At 36.7% G+C, this 12475-nt stretch overlaps 1 pseudogene; it reads left to right on the top strand.

The window, feature by feature from the left end:
- Nucleotides 1-7009: 7009 nt before the first annotated feature.
- LOC116590162 lies at nt 7010-8355 on the top strand (annotated as a pseudogene).
- Nucleotides 8356-12475: the final 4120 nt, after the last annotated feature.

The following is a 12475-nucleotide window of genomic DNA, read 5'->3' on the forward strand; positions in this document are numbered from 1 at the left end:
AAAAACAAAACAAAACAAAAGGTTTTGTTCAAATGGATAAATTTTATTTTTACCTTGAAAAGTAAAAAAATTCCTCATGAGGAATATCATATATCTTCCAGGCTACCAATTTAATGTCATATTAGAAAGCAAAAAAAAAAAAAAAATCCCTACTGGAAAGTTATACATTTCTCTTTATATCACATACCTAAAAAGTCTAGCACAGACATCTACAAGTGGAATGAGGGAAAAACTTTTCATTACTATCATTTTATTTCTTTAGCTGTGGTTATTCTCATCAACTTGGTGGTAAAGTTTTACTTTCAATTGCTAAGCACCAAAATAGTAACATAGGATCATGGTGAGATGAGTAGATATAGTCCTGGAATGTGTATAAATCCCATTCTTTGATTTTCTCATATAAGGGAAGCAATTTCTACTACTAGTGAAAAAGGATGACATGTAGATGGTAACCACAATGAGTTTTTATTTCTATTTCCCATTCTCCCTTCAAAATTTTATTTAGAGTGCTATATTCCTTCCCTGCCCCTCAATGAAAACTGGGGCGTGCTCATGACTTCTCTGTTCCCATTCAGATTTAAAAAAAATAATAATAGTTTTAGTCATAAAAAGTCATAATTCAGAAATTCAATATCCAAAATTAATATCCAGTCCCACATAAGCACTAAAATTCTAAGCTTGTTGGCAGATCTCTAACTTAATCTATTTCAGGTTGGGGTAGAGGGTGGAGAAATGGGTGAAGGTAGTCAAAAGGTACAGACTTCTAGTTACAAGATGAATTAATTCTGGGGGTGGGATGCACAGTGTGGTCCCAATAGTTACCATACCAAATATATATTGTATATTTTAAAACCGCAAAGGGAATAGATCTTAAAAGTTCTTAACACAAGAAAACAAGATTTGTAACTATGTGAGGTGATGGATGGTTAACTAAACTTAGTGTGATTATCATTTTGAAATATATAAATATATCAAGTCATTATGTTGTATACATCTTAAACTAATACAGTACATTAGCATATTGTATAACATATTATACGAGTAATTAGTATATTTATGTGAGTAAATATATCTCAGTAAAACTAGGAAAACAGATGATATGGTTCCCTTAAAATTAAAAAGAATAACTGCAGTATATCTGGAGTGTGTGTTGTGGAAATAAAGAACACACACACACACACACACACACACACACACACACACACACCTCTGATTTAATTTACTTCAGGCAGAGAGCCTGCTTGGGGAGGCTTGTGAGGTTCTTCTATTCTTGGCTTTCTTCATGCTCACATTCTCCATTTTCCTACCTAGGCAAGGGTTGTGGTAGATGAGTCTCTAGACCAGTTCTTAGGTGTTTCACTTGTTAGCAATCTGGGCCTGACAGATGGCTTAAGTTAGTGATCCTGAGTGCGCCTATCTAATGATGAAAGCTAGATCTTTCTCTTGTGGATGATTTTGTTGGCCCTTCAAAGGTTCCCTGCTTGCCACTCTTTCCTACAGTTGTCATGATCAGCTAGCAGTATCTAGCTCCCAGATGGTCTCTTCTAACTCTAACCCAGTCCCTGTGCATCCAGCACCATCCTCCTAGGCTTTCTCCAGAGGTCCCTGTGCCCCTCCAGAAGACAGACTGGTCAGGACCAGAAGATGCTGTACTTACTCTCTCAACCAAAGGTCCAGAGCTGCTCAGTGAAGAACAGCCCTACAACACTCGGAGTTTCCGGACCATCTGAGTGCAGTAGCACAAAAGAGAGTCTATCGTCAAGGATGTCAGTCTGCCCTACTATCGCCTTCTGGATTTCTAGGGACCTGATTATACTCCAATTATAGTCCACTTGACCTTCTTCAGGCAGGAGTCAGCTGCTACTCTGTTTCTGGACTGTGGGGAATATATTTCAAAACTTTCTGAGTGACTTCCTTATGAAGGATGTTCTCTAAAACTTACAAATAAGGCAAAAAAGATTACCTTGTGTCTTTTCAAATTAATATCAGAGTATTATCTGACTAACCTGTCCAGAGGTCATCTGTCACTCTAAAAATGTAACATTTTTGATTTACTATTTACCAATAATTAAGTCTCAGACTCTGGGAAGTTAGATATTAACTAAATTAATTTATATATTTTTTTGGTCAGTAGAGATGCAAATGATTTTTTGGTAGAGAAAATGTTTCCTATGGTTATAATTTTTTTGTCCTATAGGATGTTATACAATTTTCTAACTTTGAAAACGTATCTGGTGGGATTTTTTTTTAGTGAATATATATGTATAATATATGTTTTATATTTATATGTATATTATGTGTTATGTTATGTATATGCTATTACATGTTACACATATATTTATATAATTTACATATTTTGTTATATATACATACACATATATAATACACACCCAACATACATATCAACATACTGAATATATTCAGCAAGTTGATTATATATGTATTATATGTTGATATATATGTGTATATATACATATACACACATACATATATACATACATATACATATATGATATATGTTGATATATATAACACATATCTCTCTATATATAATCATATATATCATATATAATCAATATATACTGATTATATATGTATATATATTTTGTCACTGGGCTGTTTACTCATTAATGAGTTAAATAAATTGTTGACCCAAACTCACAGTTTATTTGTATGAGAGTTAACTTTTTCAAAATTGTATTTGGATACTCCTGAAGCTCCCTCTCTAAGCTTGAAATTAGAAGGTGTTGCCTTGCTTCTCATCTCTTGGAAGAAGGATGGTGAGATCTCAGCAAAGCAACAGCTCTTTGTAAAGAACTGTGTTCACCAATCTCTTTTGCAAAAGCCTCTCTTCACACTCTGGCCCCTTACTATATTCATTAAGAAGATGAAAAGATTTGGGATTCTGGGAAAAGGTTTTGGATCATTATGTTTGAAAACTGGCGTATGGAAGATTTTTCTCTCCGTTATGTTTGACTCCGTGATAAACTATCATACCGACAATTCATTCAACCTGAGACACAAAGTCATCCTCTAACATCTTGTTTTACTACTATCAAAATAAAAAAATAAACTGACTGAACCAACAAAAGTAAGAGTGATTACTTTTTTGACTTTTGACTCATTTGTAGGAAACCAAATTCTCAGACTTTGAACACCTTTTTATTTAATAAATCCTTTTTATTCTCAATGTGGATTTACTTGACAATATTCTTTGAACCTCATATTTTCAAAGTATTTATGTCTAAAAAGTTCTGAAAGAGGTCACTTTCAATTGGTCTGGCTTCTATCATCGGTGAAGCTGAGAGTTCTTTGCTATTTACGTAGAGCAGCTACAAGGCAGTTGCTGAGCAGGGGCACAGAGGACAGGCAGTGAGCTCATCTCAAATGTCTTCTTATAAATGTAACATGATCATTCAGTTTTAAAGTGACTTTGAAGACCATTAGACTTCCTATGTAAAACCTATATTCAAAAAAACCTTCCAAAATAATTTATAAGTGATTTAGTAGTGAATTATTTATCTGATTATGGTTATCACCCTTTACCTTGTTTTAATATCATTATGGAAATGGGCTTCCGTAACATAAAAGGTTCTGTGACATGTGTCTGTCTGTACACAACCTGAAAGTCTGAGAACAAAATAAATGCAAGACATTTCATTTAACATTGCCCAGAACACGTGGAAATATTAGCAATTACTGACTAAATACTACTGACAAGAAATTCCAGGCTGGGATTTTCTTTGCTCATTGCATTTCATTTTCAGATGATTAAAACTTTGGAAAATTATGATGTCAGCATAGGCAAGCCCAAAGAAGTGGCAATCTTTAGTTAAAGGCGTAAGATGATGTCACCTCAACAATTAGGGGATTTCTACTGGGTTTTAGATTTTTTGAAAAGCAAAAATATTTGTTCATTGCAAACATTAGGATCCAGAGTTGACTGATTATCATTATAGTGCTGTTCTGGGAAAATACTAAATACAAAATGGTCCACCATTTTCCATTTTATATTCAGGCCCTGTAATCTTTGAAATGCTTGAAATGCAAGTTGCAAAATGCAAGTTTAAAAGAGAATTCATTGTGCCAGAATTGACAGAGGGCAGCAGAAAACTTACAAGCTGTCCTCTAGTCGATTCAAAAAGTAATTAATTGCAGCTGCTGTTTTGCAGCAAGCTGGGGAAATGTCACCAAATACAGAAAACTCCAAAAAGAATGACAAGGCCTTCCTGTAATTTTCCCAGACTAAACAGAAATGAGATGAATGCATTGTGACTGCTGTAGGTAATGAGACTTTGTAAGATTATTATAAATAGGGTGCATAATTAGCATTCTACAGTTCAGTAAGCATTTTGTGTTGTTTTTGTGAATTTGGAGTAGGCCCCAATGGCTTGACAAAACATTCACTTTCTCTAAACCAGGCAAGCATCTTGGCTTCTGACACTGCTTCCAAATACACTGACTGTCAATTACTTGTGAAGATAAATTTAGAAAAGAATCAAAACATTAACTGCAGGAAGAATTAACAGCAAGTTAGTGGCTACCATGTGTCAGCAATGTGCGATTCACTCTACAAACCACACATCCCATATATTATCTTATTTAATCTGCATAAGGCAACTATTGCTCTTCTCTTTCATGGATGAGAAACTTAGGTCTAAAGAGGTAAACTTAACCAATATTCATAGATAACAACTATCTGAACCCGGGTCTATATAATCTGAAATCCCTGATTCTCTGAAGTATATCATCTTATTTTCCACAGATTCTGCCACATATGGAAATTTATACTGTGGATTTTTTCCTTTGAGCAGCTCTCTGGAGTGATGTTTGCTATGCTTTTTAGTGAAAAATGTTGCAGAAGGGCAAAGGCATTCACTATGGAGAGGCTGGTAAAGGCAGGCATCACAAAGGAAAAACAAAATCATGTTGAAATTGTTACTGGAGGAGTGTCAGGCACCATCCATCATTCTGTACTTATATTTGTAAAAGTGAACTCATAAATATCCAAAAGTTTTCATTTATTTTTGGTAACGGTTAAAAAAGAGAAAGACCAAAAATAATACGACTATCTTTGATTTTTAAAATGAAAGGAAGGGGCGCCTGGGTGGCTCAGTGGGTTAAAGCCTCTGCCTTCGGCTCAGGTCATGATCCCGGGGTCCTGGGATCGAGCCCTGCATCAGGCTTTCTGCTCAGCAGGGAGCCTGCTTCCCCCTCCCCCATCTCTGCTTGCCTCTCCACCTACTTGTGATCGCTGTCTGTCAAATAAATAAATAAAATCTTTAAAAAAATAAAATAAAATGAAAGGAAGGCATTATCAGCTTAGAAGAACCCAGTAGAATGGAAGAAATACATATCTCTCTGTATCAAGAAAAACAAGCTATACTTTAGCTCTCAAATGTATCCCGTCCAAAGACATCTTGAAAACTATACTATGAACTCAGGATCTGGGTAATCAGAGACTTTTGGGAAAGGAAATACAGGGAAAGAGAGTAAGCCAGGTTTCTGAGGAGCCCCTTACCATGTATTAGTTAGGACATGGTCTAAAATAATGTAACCCAAAGACCCAAGGCATAAGGGCTTAAGAATTACAGAAAGTTACTTCTCTTTCATATAATGGTTAAAAATAAATCCATAACCACTAGGGAAGCTCTTCCATCCTCAGGATATACCTTCATTTCTGGATGCCTGGCACCTGCCATCAGATATGTATGGGCCAGTCAGCAGGAAAGAAGAGAGGGCCAAGAAGAGAGCAGACCTGCTCATTTATGAGTTAAGATCCAGAAGTGGCACACTTACCCACTGCTGCTTAGAACTTAGTCATTTGGCCACAAGAGCTCCTGGAAAATGGACTCCTGTGTTAATTGGCCACATCCTCAGCTAAGACTCTGAAAGGAGATTATGAATACTGGTGGACAATTACTAATATCTGCCATGTTCAGCCAGGGAAGGAAGGAATGTAGGCAGCTGAGCCCCAGGAAACATCATGGTCCAAAGGTTGAATTGAGTATTTCCTTCTGTCTCCTCAAATTCTCTCCGCATTTCAGGATACCTCTTTGCCCTATCTCTGCTGTAATGTAAAGTAGAGGAAAGAGATATAGTTGTTAAACGTGAAAGGTAGGGTTTTGGGGCTGAAATCCCATCATTCATTATTCTGCCTTTCTCAGGTTGATAATATTTTTTAAAAATTGCTAAATGAAAAATAAAGGGCCAAAATTATTTATTGTCAGACAAACATATTACACAAGTGAAAGTAGGGCTTTTCTAGATTTCTTTATTTTTTTTTTTCTTCAGGAAACTTTAGCATGAAAGCCAAAGTGTACTGTCCTACACCTTTCCATTTTGGGGGTCTATGGAGTCAACTCTGAATCTTTTTATCCTAGAAGTCATATGGATTAAGAATAAAAAGTATGCTTCACACATACCCTTCCTCCCCCAATCTGAGATGGAACGGAAAGTAGGAAGAGGCTGGTGGACCATGTCCAATGTGTGTCTACCTCATGACTTCCAGACACAGAAGAGAGAATGCTGCATTTGGGCGAAAGAACTGGAAGCAGAAGACTGCTTATGGTTGGGGGCTTTCATGTTATGTTCACTACTCAGCTCTGACCAGTCACTTCAGCGTCTCCTCCTTTTGGGGAGGTAGTTAGCAATGGGTAGAGATAGAAAGGAGTGGTAAAAGCAGAATTTTCCTCCTCTTTCGGTTGACGTGTGAAAAAGAAAATGAGAAAATAACACACTAGTTACTGTAGAAGAATGTACAGCAAAATAAACCATACATCCACTGGTTAATTGGTCCCTTTCCTCTGAAGTAGAAATTCAAAGAGAAGTGTTTAAAACCGAAAGACTTCAGGATGACAATAAAAAAAGCCCAGCTGTATGGTTCTATATGTAGAAAGAATCTAAAGGAAACAAGACACAAAGATACAAATACACACCCATACCTCTTCTGTTCTTTGACATAGGAGAAAACATGTTATATAAAACTGGTATGTTAAGAACTTCTGGTATGGGTGAGTTGCTTTTTCAATAGCATGAAGAACTCCCGACTGTCAGTTATCAGAGTGGCCATGTTCCACATTCAAGAGAGGCTGTTGCTCCAACTAAGTGTCCATGACCTGCTGGTGTGTACTGTACCCTAGAGACCCTCACAGGAGCCTGAGTCTTTTCTTACTTACATCTCAGTACTTAGATGGCTGCTTGCTGAAATTGAAGGGAAGCTAAACTTGGCCTTTAAACTAGGCAGGGGCTTGTGGTTTTTGATTAGTCTATGAAACAAAACCCTAAATTCAGTGTATGTGATTATAAGCCTCATTTTCCCATTACTAAAATGGAAATACTAACAAATATTGAAATCATTGGGTAATTATGAAGATGAACTAGCTTTATGAACACCAGGCATTTAACACAATGTCTAATATGATGCAAAAATGCAATATATTATTAAAATTGTTGTTACAGATTTGATTTGCTATATAATATGGTAGGTTCTGGGGACAGAAGAACAATTAGCATATGTTTTTGCTTCAATGGGTATACAGCCTAATAGAAAGAGACAGATATGGCATTTTGAAGAGACAGAGGAATGGGGGTGGGGAGCTTGTTTGATTAAGGAACCCTGAACCAATAAGCAGCAGAGTTTTAGAAGCCAGTAGCTTGGGTTTTTGCCCATTGGCAGACTTTGGAGGGAGGCCAGCACACAGGGTAAGGGGAATCCTGGTTTTTGTCTGTTTGACATGTTCCTGTTCTGATAGTACACAGTTCTTGGCCTGTCAGAAACAGAAAGATCAGGAATCTGATGATGCCTATGAAGATTATGGAAAGAGATTTGGGCCCTCCAGCTAAGAAAATTTGTTCATCTTCCTGAAAAGCTAAAAATAAGAGGTAATCTGGAAAGAATTCACAGGAAGATAGTGAGGACTCCGAAGAAAAAGATGTGAAGACCAAGAAGGATGATTCTCACTCAGCAGAGGCCAGTAAAGATGAAAAAGAAGATCATAAAAATGTGTACCAGCAACAGCAGGCAGCTTCTAAAGCAGCTTCCAATCAGAGAGCGATGCTCATGGAATATGAGGGCAGTAAAGAAAAAGAGAAAGATTCCGGCAGTGATGGAAGATTTCCTATTAGATGATGATGACAGTGACTTTGGCAGTTCAAAAGAAGAAAAGCAAAAACATGGTTAAGTCTAAACCTGAAAGAAAAGAAAAGAAAATGCCCAAACGCAGGCTAAAGGCTACAGTGAGGCCAAACCCCGTGAAAAGCAAAGGGAAGGGTTGGCCTACAGCTTCAAAGACATCAAAGGAAAAGACTCCTCCCCAAGAAGAAGGGGAGGAACCAGAGAGCCCTCTAGAAAAGAAGCCTTCTTGCAAGATGAAAACCATACCTTAAAACAAGGTCACATAACACCATTCCCTGCCCTGTGTCCAAGGTATGTTTTACTTTTTTGTTTGTCTTTTTAATTTCATCACTTATTATCTCAAAGAGACCTGGAGCCAGTGATTCTTTTATCCTGTGACAGTCTTTTAGGAACTTAAAAAAAAAAAAAAAAAGGCAACGCCCATAAAATCATTCTTAATTTCCTATTTCATTCTCTCATGGTTCATATTTTTAAATACATATATATTTATTGTTTCTTGGATAAAATGTAACCAAGGCTAAAGAAAAAGAAAAAGAAAAAAAAGAACCCTAGAATTTAAATAGCAGGATTTAAATTTAAATGGCAGGATTTATACACCAGAGTAAATTTCTTCTTAACTGACAATGTTTAGGTTTCAAGCAAATAAAGTATCAATGTGAATCTCAAAAAAACAGTGAGAGAGAGATATGAAAAGAAATTTGCACAATAGAGTAATACTTGTTCTGTAATAGATGTAATCAAAGACTATGTCTTACAGAGGGGACACGTTTTACCTAATTTAATTCGAAAGGAAAAAGAGAAAATTTTGAAACTGTGTTTAACTCTCTAAATCCCCATGTATTAAGGGGGATTTAACCTGTAATTTCACCCACAGTTTCACCCATTTCAGGAAATTGAGTACTGCCAGTTTAGGTTGTCTTCCTTTATTTAAAAAAATTTTTTTTTAATTTTTTGAAGATTTGATTTATTTATTTGACACAGAGAGAGAGAGACATAGAGAAAGAAAGGGAACGCAAGCAGAAGAGTGGGAAGGGGAGAAGCAGGCTTCCAGAGCAGGGAATCTGCTGCGGGGCTCAATCCCAAGACCCTGGGATCATGACCTGAGCCTAAGGCAGAGGCTTAAGGACCAAGCCACCCAAGCTGCCTCAGGTTGTCTTCCTTTATCCTCATAGTTGAAAACTACATCTCTTGCTTCACATCTTTATGTTCAAAATCCATCTCCATTCCACTTAGCTTGTGTAGTGTGAATGGTATTTTCATGGGTAGTGTTTATAAACATCTAGAAATAATGTACATCAAGCAGCTAGTAGGTGTTCAATACATTTTCTGATTCTCTAAAAGGGATTAGTCAAATTAAAAGGATCTCTGAAGGACAAAGAAATGTTTCCACCTGGAATGGCCTTTCATGGTTAGAAATGTCTGTGCCTCAACAAAAGCCCTTCCTGCTTTTCAGTTAAAAGAATAGAGGGTCCACCTACGGATTGGAAAAGGAGAGAGAGCTAGGTTAGGGGCCTTAAAAAGAGAGTGCAGGAATCAGGGAACTTTCTGTTCACCGGTTTAAAACGATAATTACTGAAAAGAATTTGGTTGTCATGCCAAGGATTCTTCCCTTTTTAATAAATACCTGATGAAATCTCTTGACTTTTAATTTGCTGATAATGGGGGAAAAGTTGTGGAGGCAGGGCACAGAATAACTTGACAATCGCATTGTATTTATACCTGCATACAATGAACAGAATGACTTATACCATAGGAATCAGTGTGGCTATGTATATGACCTGGTATAGAACCTGCCAAATGCATGAAAGCAAGAATGAGAAATTGATAGCTTCCTGGTAGCCCCTAGGAAATGAATACTTGTAATAGCTTGGACTTTCATGCTGTGTTGTCTATATTTAGCAGATGTTCAAGTATTTTACCAGCTATCAATGCTTTTCTAATTTCTGATCACTCCTGGGACTGGCTTCCCAAGCCAGATCACCTTTATTAATCCAAGAAATATGTGCTGAGGTTCACAGGCATTCCTATTTCTTCTGACATTTATGTTTTCTCTGGTGTCCCTTTCCCATGTCTCCTGAAATAGGACATGTTCAGTGATATGAAATGTGTTGTCTGACAATGTGATCAATAGAGCAGAAACCTGCCTCGAGATACCCTGGGACCTATGCCTCATATTCATAAAAGGAGTTATTACTTTGGGTGCTGCTAGGCTGTTGAGTTTCTCCATTTTTATTAATTGCATCTCTCAGCAGCACTGGATAGAAGAGAGTTGCTGCTTTATGAGTTTTCTCATTTCCCCAATCCTGCAATGTTTTGGACTCTGAATGGGGCAAAAAAGTAATTCACAAAAGTAACAGTTGTTGTTTGGTCTCATACAATTAAATTCCTAGAACTGACTCCAGAGGTGATGTTTTGAGGGGAAGCAGTGTATATTGGTCATAAATGTCTTTGCCATTTGTTGAAATTGGAGTTCGATTTGGAGATGAAATCTGATAAAGTAAACAGAGAGCAAGACTGGAGTTAGGACACATAAGTTATTGCCCGAGTACTCCTGCTGACTGCTTGGGAAGCTTTAGCTAGATCATGCTTTTCTGTGCTACAGTGTCTTTGTGTGCAAATGCTGATAGCTGTGCCTGTTCTTCTGGTAGATGAAGGATTTTTATTTGTAATTTTATGTATATGGTAAGGTAATTGATATAAAACTCTAAATTATAGCCAATACATACAATCTGTACAGTCACACAGTGCCCTTTGCTTGATTTCATGGTCTGCTGTCACTGCCTTGAAACTTTTAATAATTTTGAGGAAGGGGCCCAACACTTTCCTCTTGCACTTAGCTCCACAAATTATGTAGCCAGTCATGATTATGGAATATTCAATTATAACTAAGAAAACTTGATATAGATTTCTACACTATAATCTATAAATTATTTTTTCAATGATGTAAGTTAATATTTTATCCAATGTTTTCAAGGAGAACTTGTTTTTCAGTTCTTACCTCATAAAATTACTATAATACCGACAGGAGTAATTTCTGTTTTATTTTATAGGATATGGCTGTCATTATCTGATGGGAAAATTAGCAAAATCCCCTGGGAGAAACAAATTTATAAATTTTGAAAAACTCTCTTTGGGTCAGTGTCTTTTTTTTTTTTTTTTGTCTTTAGTACTTTTGAAAAGACTATAATTTTTACATAGAAACTGTCTTCTATCATCTAAAGTCCCTGTGGCTGAATCAGGGAGAATCCTAGACACAAGGCAACCCAGCTACACCTTGCAAAGTGGCAACCACTGCTGTACCTATCATTATAAGTGGTAATTAATATTTTTTTCTGAAAACACCTTGCTGCATATGATGAATCAATGACATTAATATATTTGTGGGGAGGTGGTGTGCTATGACTAGTCAGTTTAGTTGTTAGATATATTCAAACTCTTATATTATTTTTGTCCCTATGCCATTTTTTAGCCCTGTCACATGGAACTAATAATTTAGAAGCTGTTTTTCAGGAAATGAGATTTTTTTTAATTTATTTTTTATTTATTTTCAGCATAGCAGTATTCATTGTTTTTGTACCACACCCAGTGCTCCATGCAATCCGTGCCCTCTCTAATACCCACCATCAGTCTGCTGGTTGAAGACCATCAGTCTTCAGCAGGGTTGGGAGAGAAAAAGGAAAAATTGCGAACACATCCTAAACTTTTGGAATTCATCATAGTGGTATGGGCAAAACAATTCTCAGACTATGTTAGATGTATTATAACAGTGAGCAAATGAGCACAAGGGTTAATGTTGTGAAGAGCCAGGGTTCAACCTGGACATGTGTTTATGGAATAGGTGGAGGAAACAGAGGGGAGGAAGAAACTTTTTCCTTCACCCTCTTAGGTTCAGAGACTGGGGATGTACAAGTTAAACTGACAAAAGATAGACTAGGAAGAGAAAAAAACCTGAGTTACATACACATATACAGCACCAAGAGTGAACCCTAATGGATTCTATGGACTTGGGGTGGTATGTCAATGTAGGCCCATCATTTGTAACAAATATACTGCTCTAGTGTAAGATGTTGAAAGTTGGGGAGGCTGTGCATGGTGGGGCATGGGGACACAGGGTATATAAGAATTCTGCTTTCTGCTCATTTTCTTTTGTGAATCTAAAACTCTCCCAAAAAATGATGTCTATTTAGAAGGAAAAATTAAAAAGAGATGCTGGCTTATTAATGAAGGGAAAATTCTATTAGAGCTCTTAGTCTACTTTTTTAGAGAAGTTTTAAGTGACGTTTCAGAGTCTAAGATATCATTTTTAACTCTTCTGTATGTCATTGTTCTGGTATTTTA

Source organism: Mustela erminea, chromosome 5, assembly GCF_009829155.1.
Source record: "Mustela erminea isolate mMusErm1 chromosome 5, mMusErm1.Pri, whole genome shotgun sequence".
Taxonomy (NCBI): Eukaryota; Metazoa; Chordata; class Mammalia; order Carnivora; family Mustelidae; genus Mustela; species Mustela erminea.